Source organism: Scyliorhinus canicula, chromosome 19 (genome assembly GCF_902713615.1).
Source record: "Scyliorhinus canicula chromosome 19, sScyCan1.1, whole genome shotgun sequence".
NCBI lineage: Eukaryota > Metazoa > Chordata > Chondrichthyes > Carcharhiniformes > Scyliorhinidae > Scyliorhinus > Scyliorhinus canicula.
This window is the reverse complement of record NC_052164.1, coordinates 78,430,478-78,447,818: the sequence shown is the minus strand read 5'-3', so window position 1 is coordinate 78,447,818 and position 17,341 is coordinate 78,430,478. Positions and strand designations below refer to the sequence as shown.

Below are 17,341 nucleotides of genomic sequence, written 5' to 3'. Positions count from 1 at the left end.
CTAGTCCACACAAATTCCAAATGTTTTGTTTTAATGACCTTTTGTAAACCACTCAGGGTTATTTCCTCAACACCCAGGAAACACTTAGCCTCTGAAACAGCCATTTTAAAAGTAATTCACTGTTAAACTGACAGGGTACCAACACTTGAAAGCAGCAGCTCTTCACGTTCGCTGACTTTAAATTATACTTTATAAAATCCCAACAAAGACCCCTAAATTTTATTAAGATGCCGTATGAAAACCCGACTATTTGTAATTTGTAAAACTGTGAGGAAATGCTACTGCACCACAGGATTGAAAACAGTAACCCAGAAGTATATTTTATATGAAATGAAATGAAATGAAATGAAAATCGCTTATTGTCACAAGTAGGCTTCAAATGAAGTTACTGTGAAAAGCCCCTAGTCGCCACATTCCGCCGCCTGTTCAGGGAGGTGGTACGGGAATTGAACCACGCTGCTGGCCTGCCTTGGTCTGCTTTCAAAGCCAGCGATTTAGCCCTGTGCTAAACATATTAAAACAAACTTTAAATTGACTACAGAATTAACCACATTAACAACAGAAAAATAGCTTTACAGTGCCCAGTTACAACGGTTCTTAAGTGAAAGAAGAAATGTTAACTTGTTTCCTAAACCAGTCACTATATTCCTATTAAGCATAGTTCAATTACCACTCATGAACAAAGTTAACAACCAGATTTTTTACTTACTTTTCTCTGTGCAGGATCTTTGGAGAGAAAACATTTCATGACCAAAATTAAACACCCCTGTTCAGATTGCAATCCTAGGGAGAACTAACTTTTCAGACAAACCTGGCTCCTCCCCTTATTACATCATCACCTAAGCATAAGGAATTATTCTGTCTCCTCCCAGAAGACGTTCCATAACCTGTTGTTTCACCAGGACCAAGCACAATACCCCCCATAAATTACCTACAAACCTGGTTATCCTTTAAACATAAACGATATTCCATTAGCTGGCTATCTGTAAACAAGGAAATGGTTCTCAAACATGCTAGCAGAACACTTGAACTGCAAAATCAATGATTAGCATACTTTTACAGCACCTTAATAACAGCTTTAGCAGTCATACTGTCCTTGTGCATCTTAACTCAGGTTTGAATAACATGACTGAAAAATATATAAAATAGTGAATCTGACAATTTCACATGCGGCGGAAGATTCACAAAAAATAGTAATATGTAAGAAAATATTTTTGAACTGAACACAATTATATTGAACTGATACAGCATACACTGGTCAATCTATAGAAATCATTCTTGCAGCATAATGTTAATATTGTAAACAGTTATAATGAAACTGGACCACATTAAACCTGAGCTACAGCAATCTGATATTGACATTAGGTGGAAAATGAGAAAGTTTCAATTATACTGTGCAACTGTGAGTACATATACTTACAATGCTTTCATTGTAGCTCTTACAGCTCATTAGAGCACTGGAATATTGTCTTCCAATAATACAATGTGGACTCTATGATTTATGTGACGTATGCTCCATTTTGTTGAATCATAATTTAATAAATCTATCCAATGACATTTGATCTAAAGTGGTTTTGCATCACACACATAACCTGCTACGCCTGACACAAAATGTCATGATACACAACAGAGTGAATAATACAAGCGTATGCTTATTCTTTGAAGTTATGATTTGACAACCAATTTCTTAAAGGAATTTGACATCACAGCTTAAAACAAATACATTCTTTAAGAGGGTCCCATAAAGCATATCATTGATGGGAACAGTGCCATCTCTCTCTCTCTCTTTCTCCTTCATAGCACACATACACTTTGAAAAAGTCATAAATCAGATGGGATTAATGGAAGCCTGTTGAACTATGAAAAGGGCCATTTAGACATTGAAAATTTAATGAAAACTTGACTAGCAATAAAATAGATTACCAGAACACAAAACGCACCAGAATGAATGGCACTATTCAGCTAAATAGTTTTGAATAAGACTAGTTTGATCACGCAATCTAATGGAAAAAAAAGATGTCGGGAAGATTTGATTCATGATTCAACCATGTCATTTTAGACTTGTGTCTTCCAAGATGGAATGTCAGATGTCAACTACTCTTAAAATTAAATGTATATAATACGTCATGTTATTAAGCAGGAAGGATATAATTTGGCAAATCTCATTTTGTATGGAATCATTTGAGAAGGGCTCCCCATTTCAGACAATAAAACAGTGCCCAATTCTTCTGGGGCGGGATTCTCCCATCGGGTGGCTAAGTGCCTACGCCGGCGTAAAAATGGGAGTGTTTTACTCTAGCGTCGGCGCCCGTTCCGAGGCCCGATTCTCTGGGCCACAGTGGGGTAGCACGTTACTGGAATGGCCCACGCCGCTCCAGCTGCCAAACCCTGCGTGAAACCGGCGCCCCAGGGTCCGCGCATGCGCAGTTGGCCCGGCGCCAACTAGCGCATGCGCGGTGGCCTTCTTCCCCGCGCCGGCCCCGACACCAAATTGCGCAGGGCTACAGGGGCCAGCACGGAGGAAAGGAGGCCCCCCGCCCGACAGAGAGGCTGGCCCGCCGATTGGTGGGCCCCGATCGCAGGCCAGGCTACTACGGAGGCCCCCCTCCGGGGTCGGCCCCCCCTCACCACCCCACAGGCTGCCCCCTCCGGGCCCCCCCCCCGGCTCAGAGGCTGTTAGAACAGTGCCGGTGGGACTCGTCTTTGACGGCCACTCGGCCCATGCGGGCCGGAGAATCAGCGCGCCGGTCGGCGCATACCCTGACCGGCGCCGCGCCGACCATGACGGCACCAGTGGCGCTGTTTCTCCGCTCTGTGGAGAATCACGTCCCAGCATCAGGGTGGCATGGCACGATTCGGGCTGCCCACCGGCAATTCTCCGACCCGGCAGGGGGTCGGAGAATTCCGTCCCTGGTTTCTGTATATTATTTGAATCTCAACATAGGATGGCAAGGTGAGGCAGTGGTTAGTGATGCTGCATCACGGCACCAAGCATTCAGGTTCGATCCTGGCCCGGGGTCACTGTCCATATGGAGTTTGCACATTCTCCCATGTCTGCATGGATCTCACTCCCGCAACCCAAAGATGTGCAGGGTAGGTGGATTGGTCATGCGGAATTCCCCCTTAATTAAAAAACAAAATGGGATTGCGGCATAAGGAGATCGAGAAAAAAGGGGAGGCATGGTAGTTCTGCTGCCTCACAACGCCAGGGACCCGGCTTCAATTCAGGCCACAAATGACTGTTTGTGTGGAGTTTGCACTTTCTCCCCATGTCTGTGTGGGTTTCCTCTAGGTGCTCCTGTTTCCTCCCACAGTCCAAAGATGTGCAGCTTAGGTGGATTGGCCATGTTAAATTGCCTGTTTGTGTCCAAAACATTAGGTAGGGATTACATGCTGTTAGCGTGAACAAATTTCGTCCCCAATAAGATCTTGCCAAACATGGAATTTGTAGTATTGCAAACAAATAGCAACTAGAGATTTCCCTTCCTCTCTCATGTAGAAATACTTTCAAAATTAGTGTGGATCTCATTTTTAGCTGAAAAATCCCTCCATGCCAATGAAGAACTTTAATATACAAAATGGAAGGAATATCAGAAGATAGTGCAGGGTAAATATAACAAATTTCCTCTAATTCCACTGCCCACAGAAAGATATGCTAGTTATGATGGCACTGAATATAAAAAAGATTAGCCGTCAAGAACAGGATGTAAAGGTCTTGGGCTCATCAAAAAAAATCTAAAGCTAATCACCTTTTCTCATCAAAATGAGAAACCTTTCGTGCAGGCAATAGATGTAAAAACTGAATTATGAATCTTCGGGGTTTATCGTATCAAGCCCATCTCAAAGAATATCACTTTCATATCCTTAAAGATTATACAACCCGACTGATTTTGGCAAGATTAATGAATCCAGGAGTTTAAGAAGCAGTTGAATGCCTCTGTAAACCTTGGAATAACAGGGTATATACTTGTATTCTCAGCCTGAGCAGTAACAGGGTGGAACAATTGCCTGTCTTTTATAGGACCCAGCTGAATTTAATGCTAATCAAACCCCTGAAATGAAAATCAAGCCATTTCTGTGAAAGACATTGTCAAGCCTATCTGATTGCTATCCAGATTGTAAAAGTGAAAAATCTACTCCGATAAGAGTGAAACAAGGATAACTTAGAACATAAAGTGGAGAGGCAGTGACACCCGAGTTGAAGGGTGGAACTTTACATTCTCTGCACAGAGTGCCGTCTGAGGCTAGAAAACTGGTGTGCAGCTCTCAGGCTGCACAGCCAATGGTTCTCTCCAAATAGTACAGCACTCCTGTGCAGAAGAAATGTGAAGGTGTGGACAATGCCATCACGCTGGTGAGTGGGGCCAAAAAAGGCCAAAAGGCAGGGATTTCGAGACCAGGCACCATTTTTATATGATGCCCTGATCTAAAAACGGGTACCCCCACACATGCACATGGACCGTCTACCCTACCATGGACACAGGGACCCCCATGGAGAGCCCCCCCCCCATAAGCATGAGGGAAAACGACCACCCCCCAACTGATGAGAGAAAATGCCCCTACCCCCCCACACATATGGAGCCTACCAGAGATCCCCCAGCACTGCCCCCTAGCATTGCACAGTGCCAGGGGGTAGTGCCAGAATGACAAGGAGCTATACCGGGGCAGTGCCAGGACAGTTCCAATTAGCAACACCGGGGTACTGCCCAGGTGTGTCCCTCTATCCTTCGGGGGTTATACTAACCTATGCGCCCCCGACAGGCTCCCTTCGCCTGCTTCACATTTTCAAAATGCAGTTGTCTCATTGGCGAGGGGGGACTTCCAAATGTGGGGAACAATATGGTGGGGAAGCCCACTAATTATATTCAAATGAAGTTCTCACCAGCGAGATCCTAGTTTTTCAAGTCTCACAATATTTTACTTTGTGCCACGTCGCTGTTTGCGCTCACAGTGATCACGGACACAAAATCCTGTCCAAAGAGTCAGCAGAGTCGGGCGCAATTCCCCCAGCTTGCACATTTTTTTGGGTTGTGGGGTTAGACCCCGCAGAATCGGGGAGAATGTGCAAACTCAGCACGGATAGTGACTTGAGGCAGGGATCGAGCCCGGGTCCTCGGCACTGTGAGGCAGCAGTGCTGACCACTGTACTACTGTGCTGCCCCACCAGGGACACTCTTAAACAACACAGTTTAAAATATATTTAAAAATCGTAATGAATCAACCAGGAAGACAGGCATGCTAACATTCGCATACTTGAAGGAGTCAATAGCACCATTATCGAGGCCATCATTATCTGAAACGAACTCTGCTGGGCCACCATATGCTTAGATGTCAGAGCCCCAAACTTGCCAAAGCAAAACTTCTTTACCCAGCTCAAGTAAGGATCCCAAACAAGACGAGAGCAAACAAGCTCTTCAAAAGCTTACCTCAAGAAATGGAACAGAGACGCCAATGCATGGGAGAACTTTGCTCAGATCTACTTGGAGGAACTTCCTGATTGAAGGGACACAATCCTTTGAGAGGCCCGGAAAAGAACTGCGAGAAAGGAATACCGGAACCCAGCATCTAAGGACCAATCCCACCTTTTGGGAACTCCTGCCAAGTGAGTGATTGAAGATGCAGCTCGAGGATCGGGCACATCAGCCACGCAAGGACCCATGGAACCCGTAACACTCAGTATCTTAGGTAGACAATTATACACGTTAGTGAGTGATCACAGCATTCTATCCTAATAGTTCCTTTAATGGAGTAACATCCTCATGACAGACTAAAGTTTTAAAAAAATCTTTCTTTCACTTTCTCTGACTTCAAACTCATTTTATGCAGTAAAGTACCTTTTTTATGTAATTAACCACCTCATGACAAACTAAAGTTTAATATATATATATATATCTTCCTTTCACTTGATTGGCATTTTAAATATGTTTATAAACACTAAACACTAATAATATAAAACATTAACCTACCAAAAAAAGTCTGATGTCTCCTGCCTCTGCTCAATAATCATAGACCAAGAAATAAAAATGTATTGAAAAAGGTAGAAAAACATACCTAATATCGGGACAAATCGACTAATTGATGCGGACTCTGGATTTTAAATTCAGCAGTTCTAGCTGTCTAAAAAAAGCCGTGGATTTGACCATCATCTGGGTCGACGTGCTGCACGTGTGCTGCGATCCAGTGACTTAAGTCGTGAATCCTACAGGAAATTATGGGCCATATTCTTGGATTCTTAATTCAAGTATACCTTTAGTTTAATGGTTGCCATTAATCCTAACCTGATATCACTCATTTAAGCTTTTCATGCATTTTTTTGCAACCAAATCAGTAGCTGGTCAGAAGCTCCTGAATCCATTATTTATGAAATATAAACTTTCCCCATCATGGGACCAGTCAGTTTTCTATAGTGACAACTCTTTCACAAAATGTAATTCCAATCATGTTTAGTTTGATCAAAGGTTCTAAGCATTTGTAACATTGTAACGCATTGGGCTCAAGTTTCAATAATAGAGGCTCTGCTTTAAAATTCTCATCCATGCTTTCAAACTCCTTTACAGTTTCTCCCCCTCCTGATCTCTGAAACCTTCTTCATCCCTACGACCCTCAAATATATCTGTGCTCCTCTAATTCTGGAGGCTTGTGCATTGTTAATTTCCATCTCCCATGGATTCCCTCCCCTACCTAGGGTTGAAACTGTGAATTTCCTCCCAAAATTTAGAACTAAGAACAAAGAACAAAGAAAAGTACAGCACAGGAAAAGGCCCTTCGGCCCTCCAAGCCTGCACCGACCATGCTGCCAATCTAAACTAAACTCTCCTAGAGGGGTCCATATCCCTCTATTCCCATCGTATTCATGTATTTGTCAAGATGCCCTTAAATGTCACTATCGTCCCTGTTCCCACCACCTCCTCCGGCAGCGAGTTCCAGGCACCCACTACCCTCTGTGTAAAAAACTTACCTCGTACAACTCCTCTAAACCTTGCCCCTCACAGCTTAAACCTATGCGCCCTAGTAATTGACCCCTCTACCCTGGGAAAAAGTCTCTGACTATTCACTCTGTCTATGCCCCTCATACATTTGTAGCCCTCTATCAGGTCGCCCCTCAACCTCCTTCGTTCCAGTGAGAACAAACCAGGTTTCTGCAGCCTCTCCTCATAGCTAATGCCCTCCATACCAGGCAACATCTTGGAAAATCTCTTCTACACCCTCTCTAAAACCTCCACATCCTTCTGGTAGTGTGGCGACCAGAATTGAACACTATACTTCAAGTGTGGCCTAACTAAGGTCGAGATTCTCCGTTTGGGAGACTATGGGTGGGATTCCCTGTCCCAGGAAACCTGGAATGCGTTTCCCAATGGGATGGAGAATTGGATGCAGGGAAAATCTGGATTGGCGCTGGGAGCCAGCCAGAACGTAATCCTCTGACCCCCTGGTGGTAGCGTGACTGAGGTGCATGATGCGCACTGTTGGGGTTTGCAAATAAATGAAGATGGGCCTTAATGACTCATTTGCATGTATATAACGGGCTTAACTCCCTATGTTCCAGCCTCCCATGATTCTCCGGTCCCCACAGACAGGAATCATGTGGCCGCAGATCACTTGTGGTTTTTACCAGCGTGGCCCTGATGTGGTGGAACTTGGGTTGGGCCAAAGGGGGTCACTTGGCCCACCGCAAGATCCACCAGGCCAGGCCCATGCTGGTAGAGACCATCCGAGCCAATCGAGCACCACCACCCAGCCTGTCCACGCCTCCTCCAGCAGATCCTCCCACCACCATTCCCCCCACCCACCCAACAGGGACCCCTGTAGGGACCTCAGGGATCTTGTATTTGGGGGACACCCCCAAAGGGACCGCTCTAATGGGGACCCCCAGGGACCCCTGTAATAAGGAGACCCCTCACAGGTGCCCCCTGACTAAAAGAACCCCCTCCACACATGCACATAGACCCACCCCCCACAGAGTCTTAACCCCCAGAAAAGGGACCCTTGACTAGAAGCTAAAGAGCAGTCTAGACAGAGGCAGTGGGAAGTATTACAACTATAATTCTTAGCTTGCAACTGTGTGTGCTCATTCCTCAAAGCTGTGCCTGCATCTGGTTCCTACAGATCCATTTGCTGCAAGGCATTCTAGTTAGTGGATTGCATGTAACACAGTGGTTAGCACTGTTGCTTCACAGCATCAGGGACCCAGGTTCAATTCCTGGCTTAGGTCACTGTCTGTGCGGAGTCTGCACATTCTCCCCGTGTCTGTGTGGGTTTCCTTCGGGTGCTCCGGTTTCCTCCCACAAAGTTCCAAAAGACGTGCTTGTTAGGTGAAATGGACAATTGGACATTCATAGCTTTCCACGATTGGTCTGTGATTGACAGTTTATACAAACTATCTGTAGCTTTGTTCCATTCATATCCATTCACGTTTCAGTGGCCTAAGTGGTGAAATCCCAGTGTTTATAAGCATTGACCATATAAAAGAGAGGTAAGTGCATTCCAAGCACTAAGTGAATTCCAATCACTCAAGCGTGTGATTCACTGCACACCGGAGGAGAATTGCTATTGATTGCTGTTTCGCCTTGGGATGCAAATTAGGAAGCAATTCACTATTCCTCACCATGCAAACTTATACATGGAAAGGAACACATGGGGTTCTCGAGGAAATCTCACTATCTGCCTGCCATTTTGAGTGGTCCGCCTGATAGCAAAGTCCTACCACTGGTCACTCCCCCACCTGCAATGCTAATTGGCCTCTCCCACATTGCATGCAGCCCTCCACCTCCAGATTTTCTGGGTGCCCTCCCTTCCCCCAAGTATGGGGGTGACCTGACCCCATAGGCTCTGGGACTCCTTAACTAGAGAGACACACCACATGGACCCCCTTAGGGATACCCTCCCAAGTACTCTCTAAAAAGGGAAACCCCCCATGAATCCCTGTAATAGGGATACGCCCACAGGGACTTCCTTAATGTAGAAACCCCCCAAGTGACGCCCTAACTAAAGGAACCCCCACAGGAACCCTCTAAATAGAGGACACAGCCCTCCCCACAGACCCCCCTCTGAGAAAAAAGACCACTGTCTGGAAGCTATAGAGCAATCCATCAAGGGGAAGTGAGAACAATTTCAGCTGTATACTCACCTGAAAGCACCACATGTCCATTCCTGGAAAAAGAACAGCTGTGACCAGTGTATAAACCCCTCAGATCCATGAGCTGCAAGCCATTCATTCATTTCTGGTAGAGGGCAGTGATTGACAGCTTCCACAAAGTAGCTGTGAGCCTTGCTCCATTCACCTTCTTCATGGACCAGTAAATCTAAGTGCTGCAACTGCAATGTTTACAAACATCCACCACATCAAAGAGAGTTAAGTGCATTCAATTTCCAGCTCTGCACATCAAAATCACTCACGTTTGAAGGGGCATGATTGGAATCTCACTAAAACATGCCAGGGGGCAGTGTCCAGGCACTGCCAAGGCACTGCTTAGTCATGAATCTCTTCCCCCCTAGAAACTGTACTCACCCCCCCCCCCCCCCCCCCCCCGATGGGCACTGTTTACCAGGTTCCCATTTTGTCAAAAACTGTTGTAAAGGGAAATCCCAACATGGGGGGATGATACAGAGGGCAAGCCCACTAATAATATTTAAATCAAAGGCAATAGAATTTACAGTACTGAAGGAGGCCATTTGGCCTATCAAGTCTTCACCGGCCCTTGGAAGGAGCTCCCCACTCAAGCACACACCACCTCCACCCGATCCCCTTAACCCAGTAACCCCAATTAACCTTTTTGGATACTAAGGGCAATTGAGCATGACCAATCCATCTAACCTGCACATCTTTGGACTATGGGAGGAAACCGGAACACCCGGAAGAAACCCACGCAGGCACGGGGAGAACGTGCAGACTCCACACAGACAGTGACCCAAGCCGGGAATTGAACCTGGAGATGTGAAACAACTGTGCTAACCACTATGCTACCGTGCTGCAATGAGTTTCGCTATCTTTTTATGGCAGGAACCCCATTATGTCATTATGTCTCTGTTGGTCTTCGGTCCGTATCAGAACTGTCAATCCGGATACATTTTTTTGCTTTCCCTCATGCCCTTCCTTAGGCACTTATTCACTCTCAAATGTGGCTGTCAGAGCTTTAACAGCCAGTTATTGCATATGCTAATAATTGTCTGTGTTGAAAATAAATTTCTAACTTCCTCTTTATCATTCTATTAGTAAATTTATGGGCCCTTGTTGCCAATTCATGAACCGTTGTTAATAATCTTTCAATATTTACCCTCTCAAGCTCTTTCACAATTGTGAATGCCTCTGTTAAAATCCCCTTGACCTTTCTGCTTCAGCAAATACACTGCTAATTATTCAAGTCTTTCATAATAACTGTACCCTTTTATCACTGAGATTCATTAAGATTCTGTATTGCAGCTTTCCCATGGCTCCAATATCCTTTCGATTAAAAGGGAACAAACAGTATTGCAGCGTGTGGCCGAATCAATGTTTTAGCAGAGGTAAACCATCGCATTCTAGCTTTTCAATATTGCTATCTATAACATCAGGAAGCCCATTTGCCGATTGAAGACCAGAGTATTTCACTGTGGTGCAATGTTATTATTCTGAAAAGTGAACGGAAATGTTTAATCGCTATCAGCTGAGTGATGGTATAAAAATGCAGCCTTGAACTCAAAAGGAGGATTATTTGAAGATTATCGTTACCTTGTTTAACATTGTCAGGTGACACACCTTTGAGTATAATATTAGTGCTGAAAGCGTATAGCCAAACTTAATTAAAAAGCTAGGGGGTGTGTATATTGGTAAAGTATTGTGTTGTCTGACGTGGAACTGAGCCATTCACATTGTAGGTTCAAACCTCGGTCTGTATTGAGTGAGTTGATATCATTTAGGGGAATGATAGGGGCCACTACAATTAGTCTAAAGAGAGGATAGAATATTATATTCATCAAGGTTGCAGTTCTGAACACTATCCAGTGACCCCTGCTGGTCAGTGAGTGTGTGTCATGATGCATGGTAAGGATAGGTCTGGGTTCAGGGCGTGATTCCTGTAACTTCCAAATGCCCTCACATACACACATGTCCCTGCACATACACTCGCACAAGCACACTGTCATAGACATCAGGTGAATGCACACGTCCTCGGACACACATATACACATTCACACTGCTCACTGTATAATATCACAGATACATAATTCTGATTAAAGGTAACAGAGGATGGTTGCCTTTTCATGTCACTCACTGTCTTCAGGGAAAGAGAGGAGAAAACTGGAGCAAAAATATTGACTTTCTCTGACCCATATAAATAAAGTATTGAATCACATCCTATGTATGTGTGAGATGCTTGAGCGAGCGAGAGAGAGAGAGATAGCCAGAAAAAGAAAGGGACATCACTTGTTCTACTGAAGTTTAAATTTTCGGGTTTTAAAACCTTAATAAAACTCAACAATAGCACAAGGAGCAATCCTAATGGTTGAATTGCAAATATTGCTACAGTAAATATAAAACCTCTGCATTTGTGTAATGCAAAGCATTAAAAGCAGTGACATGCCAACATCTTACTTTGTACATTTTTTTCAGTTACAGTCACCATTTGGCGATGCCAAGAAGAAAATAGCCAAAACATCGCAATGTTCAATAAAGCTGCAGTATCAGACATCTCATTGTTGCCTCCACAAGAATGAAGCGCATTTTGTGGATTTATATTGAAACTGGACTGTTTCCTGTTAGGTGGCAGGAACCATTCTTTCTCGGGGATAATTGGAGCAGGCTTCACTGATTTGCATGCAGCTGTTACTGCGAGGGTACGAGCAGCCCACCCTGGATTGTTGTTTCCTTTGGTACAGACCATTTGCAGAATACGTCCCATGCCCCCATGGGGGTGGGCTCTCGGGGTACCAGGACTGGTTTCTCTATTCAAAAACACACAGATGTTACTCCACGCTTCAGATCATTTTGCGGCTGCCGGGCAGTCTCATTCACTGAGCTGGCTTGAAGGAACTGTAGGATGGCTGGGTTTATGTAGAGCTGTTTTTCATGGGCTACATTAACTTGGGGGGGGGGGGGGGGGGGATTGACAGCAGCTGCAGGATTAGATAAAGGGATGCTTTGAATTCTGCTTCTGTGCTTAAAGAAAGGATTATGACTGAATGGAAGTAAGCTAACAGCATGTGGTGGGAATCTCAGACCATTTACTCTCCAGACCTGAGGTACCTTATTCTCTTTCAAAGTCTGTATGATTTGTATACCATTTATGAGGCTCCTTGTGTAGCTTTAGAGCAATGCTGTTAGATGTTTAAATAAGTCTTTCAGTCCAGCGTCTCCAGTATATTGTCATAGATTTGCTTTTTTTGTGTGTGTGAATAATGTTCATCGCTAATCCTTAACTCTTTGTGGAGCTTATTTTATTTCTAAGCAGTAAAAGCACCTTTCATTACATTGTACAAAATAAGATATGTGTAAAATAACACTGGACAAAAGACAAAGAGAACCAAACACAGTAGAGGAGAATATCTCAGAAGCATCCTGAAGTGAACCTGATTTGGCATAATTTTGGAGTATCGTGCAAAAATACGGCTTGCCGCGATTAAATGGTTAAAATATTACCCCCTTATTTTTGATGAGGCACTGAAGTAATTGCTAATTTCAGTATTCCGAGTTATCGCGCGGGATTCTAAAGTTGGAATGTTCCCGATAATTAGGCTTCAGAATGAACCGCAGTGTCTTGTTTAGAATTGAAAGGAACCCGAACTAAAAACAAGAGCCTTCTTTCAGTGTGAGATCCTTTCCATCAGCTGAATTTAATGGGTAGCAAGGGATTTATCAAGGCTTCCTCGTGCTGAAACCACAGATACCCAGGTCTCCAGCACCAAATATCCTGGGCTTTTTGTTTCATGTCTCCTTTACATAAAAGCCTTTCTTAGGAATGAGCAAAACGATTAACATGAGATTTAACCTTTTCGGCACCACCTTCTCCCCTGCAACTTTCCAAACAGCACTCAAAATGAATTTTGGATCAGATCAGCAGAACTGCCGGCAGGCAAGAGGGCAGTTCATGTTAGTTCTTTCAACATTGATCAAAAAAAAACGTAGGGTCGATTTTGTTTTAACAACTGATTGTGGAGTCAATGCTCTCAGTTGTCTTTGTCTATCAACATCATTACCAGATTAGAGCAGTGCTTGAGATATGTTACAGTATGAAGTTGCAAAGCATCTGGATGGACTTAATTGCCAGTAGCCAGTGCCACAATTATAAGCCAGTGACCTGATATGTGGCATTGTGCAGTCATTTTGGGCAGCTGTCATCCTAATGCAGTTTATGGTTGGATATCTATTGCTTGGTTTTTGGAGGCAGCTCATTTGTTTCAAATTGCAGTTTAACACCAGTATCTCGTGATTCCCCTTTCATCTAAGGATCCACATGTAGGGCATTCCAGGTGGACACATGAAGTTTCATTTTCCCCATTTCCCCATCTCATCACTTTGTTATGCATTTGCCTTCTCTAGCAACCCGGTGGTAATCCGTTGAATTATCCACCTGAGAAATATTTTTTGGCAGTGTACGAAACAAATGAGCTAGCAGTGCACTGACACAAATCTGTGTTGTGTGTTCTTTATCTGAAAATCGATTGGTAAGTTTGCATATAGTCAGGAAGATTCAGAGACAAAACCATCCTGTAATATTTGAGAACTATGGAGATAGTTTTTTGTAAAGCTGTCCCCTCACATATCATTAGTCACATTGTTGCTATACAGTGTGCATCATGCTCGCTGTCACTCAGTCAGCATTTCGCAATCAATGATTAAGCTATGAATTGGTCTATAAGATAAAATGATTCAACCGAAACTAGATGCAGTTGTGGCAAATTATTATAGCATTGCTGCCATTTCAATTTGAGTTTTGAAAAAGTTATTCATCTAATAATTGGTTGTAAGTCATTCCTACTATACCAACTTATATTGCACAGCATATTTGAACCGTGCGTGTGACAGAAGAGGGTGGAAGGATGGGAAGGGGCAGTACATAACTTATACTAGTTTTGGTGAACAGTTGATATCTGTGTCAGAAGCACACGTTTCTGCGGCTCTGTACTTGACAATAGAAATGGAACTATAACCAGCAAAATGGAAACAAAAGGGTGCTGATTATGGACTCGTTAAAACAGATCTATTGAAGGGAATCTGAACCATTGCCAATTCTTGTAGTTGTCAAGGCTAAACCTGGTTCCGGGACATTGACACATGAAGATTAGTTCTGCTGATTTACTTTTTAATTTATCCCTGTTAAGTAAATTATTGGTTGACCGAGAGCACTCATTGTCTTTCAATTAGGCTTTCACACAGGAAATAGTGAGTGCAGTTTGACAGTAATATTGAGTCCTTTTCAATAGAAAATGGACTGTCTGAAAATCCCAGTGTCAGGCATTGCCTGTTATAAATATTAAATATGAATGGTTGGTTCAATGGCTTGAGTGAAGATATATTGACATAAAGAAACATCAAAGGAACATTCAACCATGACTGCACAGCCAATTGCAATGGTCTTGCATCTTTTATTCCAAGAATATGTCGCAAAATTTTTTAAAGCCTCAAGTTATCACTGATCAGTTTGTTCTTTTGCTGAACAGTCGCAACTCAACTTCATCAAACAGCATATGGTGCTACTTGCTATGCAGCATCTTGTTAATGCCGAAAATTATATTAGTTAATTTGAATTGTTGATCATGTTATTAATTTCCTCAAGTCATGCATTTAAACCTTGGCTTGAAGAATAGATTGACTTCCCTTCCAATTTGCCGCAGCATAATCTTTCCATTGATTTCCCGTTTCATATTAATCCACTCCTAATGCAATGCCCCGTTTTCCGATCTCACTGCCTTACTGCTCCTTTAGACCTTTACAGATTTTAAAAGCAAGACTGAACTCTCCATAGCCCTTTTGCTGTCTTCGAGGAGCTGCCATGTGATGAAGTCCAGCCTTTTCCTCATCCTCCCTTCCCCACGCATCCCACCCCTCCCGACCTTATCCCCCCCCCCCCCCAACACACACAGCAAAGATGGGTATGCCTGCCCTCTCAACCTCACCCACCTGGCGTTTAATATGAGCCCGCAACTAGGGCAACAGCAGTCGTGCAAATGGGTTGTGAGCACAGCAGCAGCCCCTTTCACACTGTTCCCAGTAAAATCAATCAAGAAAGAAAATTGGGCAAGGTGCAAAATCTGCTGCCAAGTCACCATCAGGCTCTTTTCTCTTCCCAGATTTGAAAACATCAGAACATTATTCAGTCACAGGAGGGTCACAGCCCATGACCAGGGTAATCCTCAGTAAACAGTGAGATATGCAGGCATTCCAGACGGCATCACTGGACAGTGAAGAGGGGTCCAGAGATCTTGGCTGATTTTCCACCTCATAGACCAAAAATATTGAAGTGAATCAGAGCGCCTTCATGCTGCATAAATATTTAACCACAAGCAGAGAAAATATCTGTGTTAGAACATGGTTATCTTTTATTAACCAAATAGTTAGCAATAATAATAACTTCCTGTAATATGGGATGGAACCTAGGAACGTTTTTTCATTCTTGGGTGGTGGGAGCATTACTGGCTGGGCCAGTATTTATTGCCCATCCTTAATTGCCCTTGAGAAGGTGGTGGTGAGACACCTTTTCACAGCTGCAGTCTATGGGATGTAGGCACACCCTCAATGCCTTTACTTTCTGCAGCAATTTAATACAATAATCTAATATTTTTCGAAATTTATTGTTGGCCTATACCATTAACTGCACAATTTTATTTAATTAAAATAAGAAAATGCTTCTGGCATCTTTATCCAACATAGAATTGCTACAGATTAGAAGGAGGCCATCCAGCCCTTCGCATCTTCACCAACCCACCGAAAGAGCACCCTACCTCAGCTCACTCCCCCGTCCTGCTCCCAAAAACAAAAACAGTGGCTATTTAGCACAGCGCTAAATCGCTGGCTTTGAAAGCAGACCATGGCAGGCCAGCAGCACAATTCGATTCCCGTATCAGCCTCCCGGAAAAGGTGCCGGAATGTGGCGACTAGGGGCTTTTCACATTACCTTCATTTTGAGGGGCTGGTTTAGCTCACTGAGCTAAATCGCTGGCTTTTAAAGCAGGCCAGCAGCACGGTTCGATTCCCGTACCAGCCTCCCCGGACAGGCGCCGGAATGTGGCGACTAGGGGCTTTTCACAGTAGCTTCATTGAAGCCTACTCGTGACAATAAAGCGATTTTCATTTTTCATTTCATAACCCTACCTAACCTGCACATCGTTGGACACTGAGGGGCAATTTTTAGCATGGTCAATCCACCTGTCCTGTACACCTATGGACTGGTGGAGGAATAGGGAGCACCCGGAGGAAACCCACAAAGACATGAAGAGAATGTGAAAACTCCACACAGTCACCCAAGGCCGGAATCGATCCTGGGTCCCTGATGTGTGAGGCAGCAGCGCTAACCACTGTGCTATTTTTTAACTTTTAAAAACTTTTTATACGTGTTGATTTTCTTTGAGTGAGGGTTTTTGGTTGTTTTTGGCTGTGCAATGTAATGGGCTGAGATATCAGAATAGATTATGATTTAATCCTGCCTCCATTGGTTGTAAATTGTTGGTTTAATGATAGGTTACTTTGCCTCTGGAGATTGTCCTTCAGTGTGCATCTCAACCATGAAGGTCTCCATTGTTTGAACCATTGCTGCTCAGGTGTTGGCTGACAATTAAGAGATGCATTTTGAACCCTAATCTGAACTGGAATGTTTATTTACCCTCACTTCTACGGCATATTGTCAAAGATAAATTATTTCACTTGTACTTGATGCTCTGTTCAAACAACCCAGCTGTCCCAAGCCTGGAACCAACCAAGCCAAACAAAATATTGTGTACCTTAGAAGCCAGGTTGTTTTCTCCCCCTGTCTGCGTGGGTCTCATCCCAACAACCCTGAAAAATGCACAGGTCGGTGGATTGGCTATGCTAAACTGCCCCTTAATTGGAAAAAATATAATTGGGTACTCTAAATTTATTTTTAAAAAATAAGTCAAGTTGTTGACTTTCTGGTGAAGAGGTGGACATCTAACATAGAAAATAGGAGCAGAAGGAGGCCATTCAACCCTTCAAGCTTCCTCCACCCTTTATTATGATTCTGGCTAATCAGCCAACTCAGTGACCTCACAATTATCCACAATATGCTACATCCGCCATGCATTTGCTCACTCACTCAGCTTGACCAATTCACACTGAAGCAGCTCTGCATCCTCCTCACAGCTCACCCTCCCACCCAGCTTTGTGTCATCTGCAAATTTTGAAATATTGCAT

At 43.7% G+C, this 17,341-nt stretch overlaps 1 protein-coding gene and 1 long non-coding RNA gene across 5 annotated transcripts in view; one reads left to right on the top strand and one right to left on the bottom strand.

Moving 5' to 3' along the window:
* Window positions 1–11,981, bottom strand: part of LOC119954078 — a 69,170-nt gene extending 57,189 nt beyond the window's left edge. Inside the window, exon 1 of the long non-coding RNA XR_005458161.1 lies at window positions 11,570–11,981. This is a non-coding gene — a long non-coding RNA (uncharacterized LOC119954078). The remainder of the gene's footprint in view (window positions 1–11,569) is intronic.
* A 100-nt stretch (window positions 11,982–12,081) lies between these two features.
* The window catches only part of LOC119954076 (galactosylgalactosylxylosylprotein 3-beta-glucuronosyltransferase 1-like), a 216,723-nt gene continuing 211,463 nt past the window's right edge, over window positions 12,082–17,341 (top strand). For all 4 annotated transcript variants that reach the window (XM_038778925.1, XM_038778926.1, XM_038778928.1 and 1 more), the window contains exon 1: window positions 12,082–12,216. The gene's annotated coding sequence lies outside the window, so the exon portion shown is untranslated. The remainder of the gene's footprint in view (window positions 12,217–17,341) is intronic.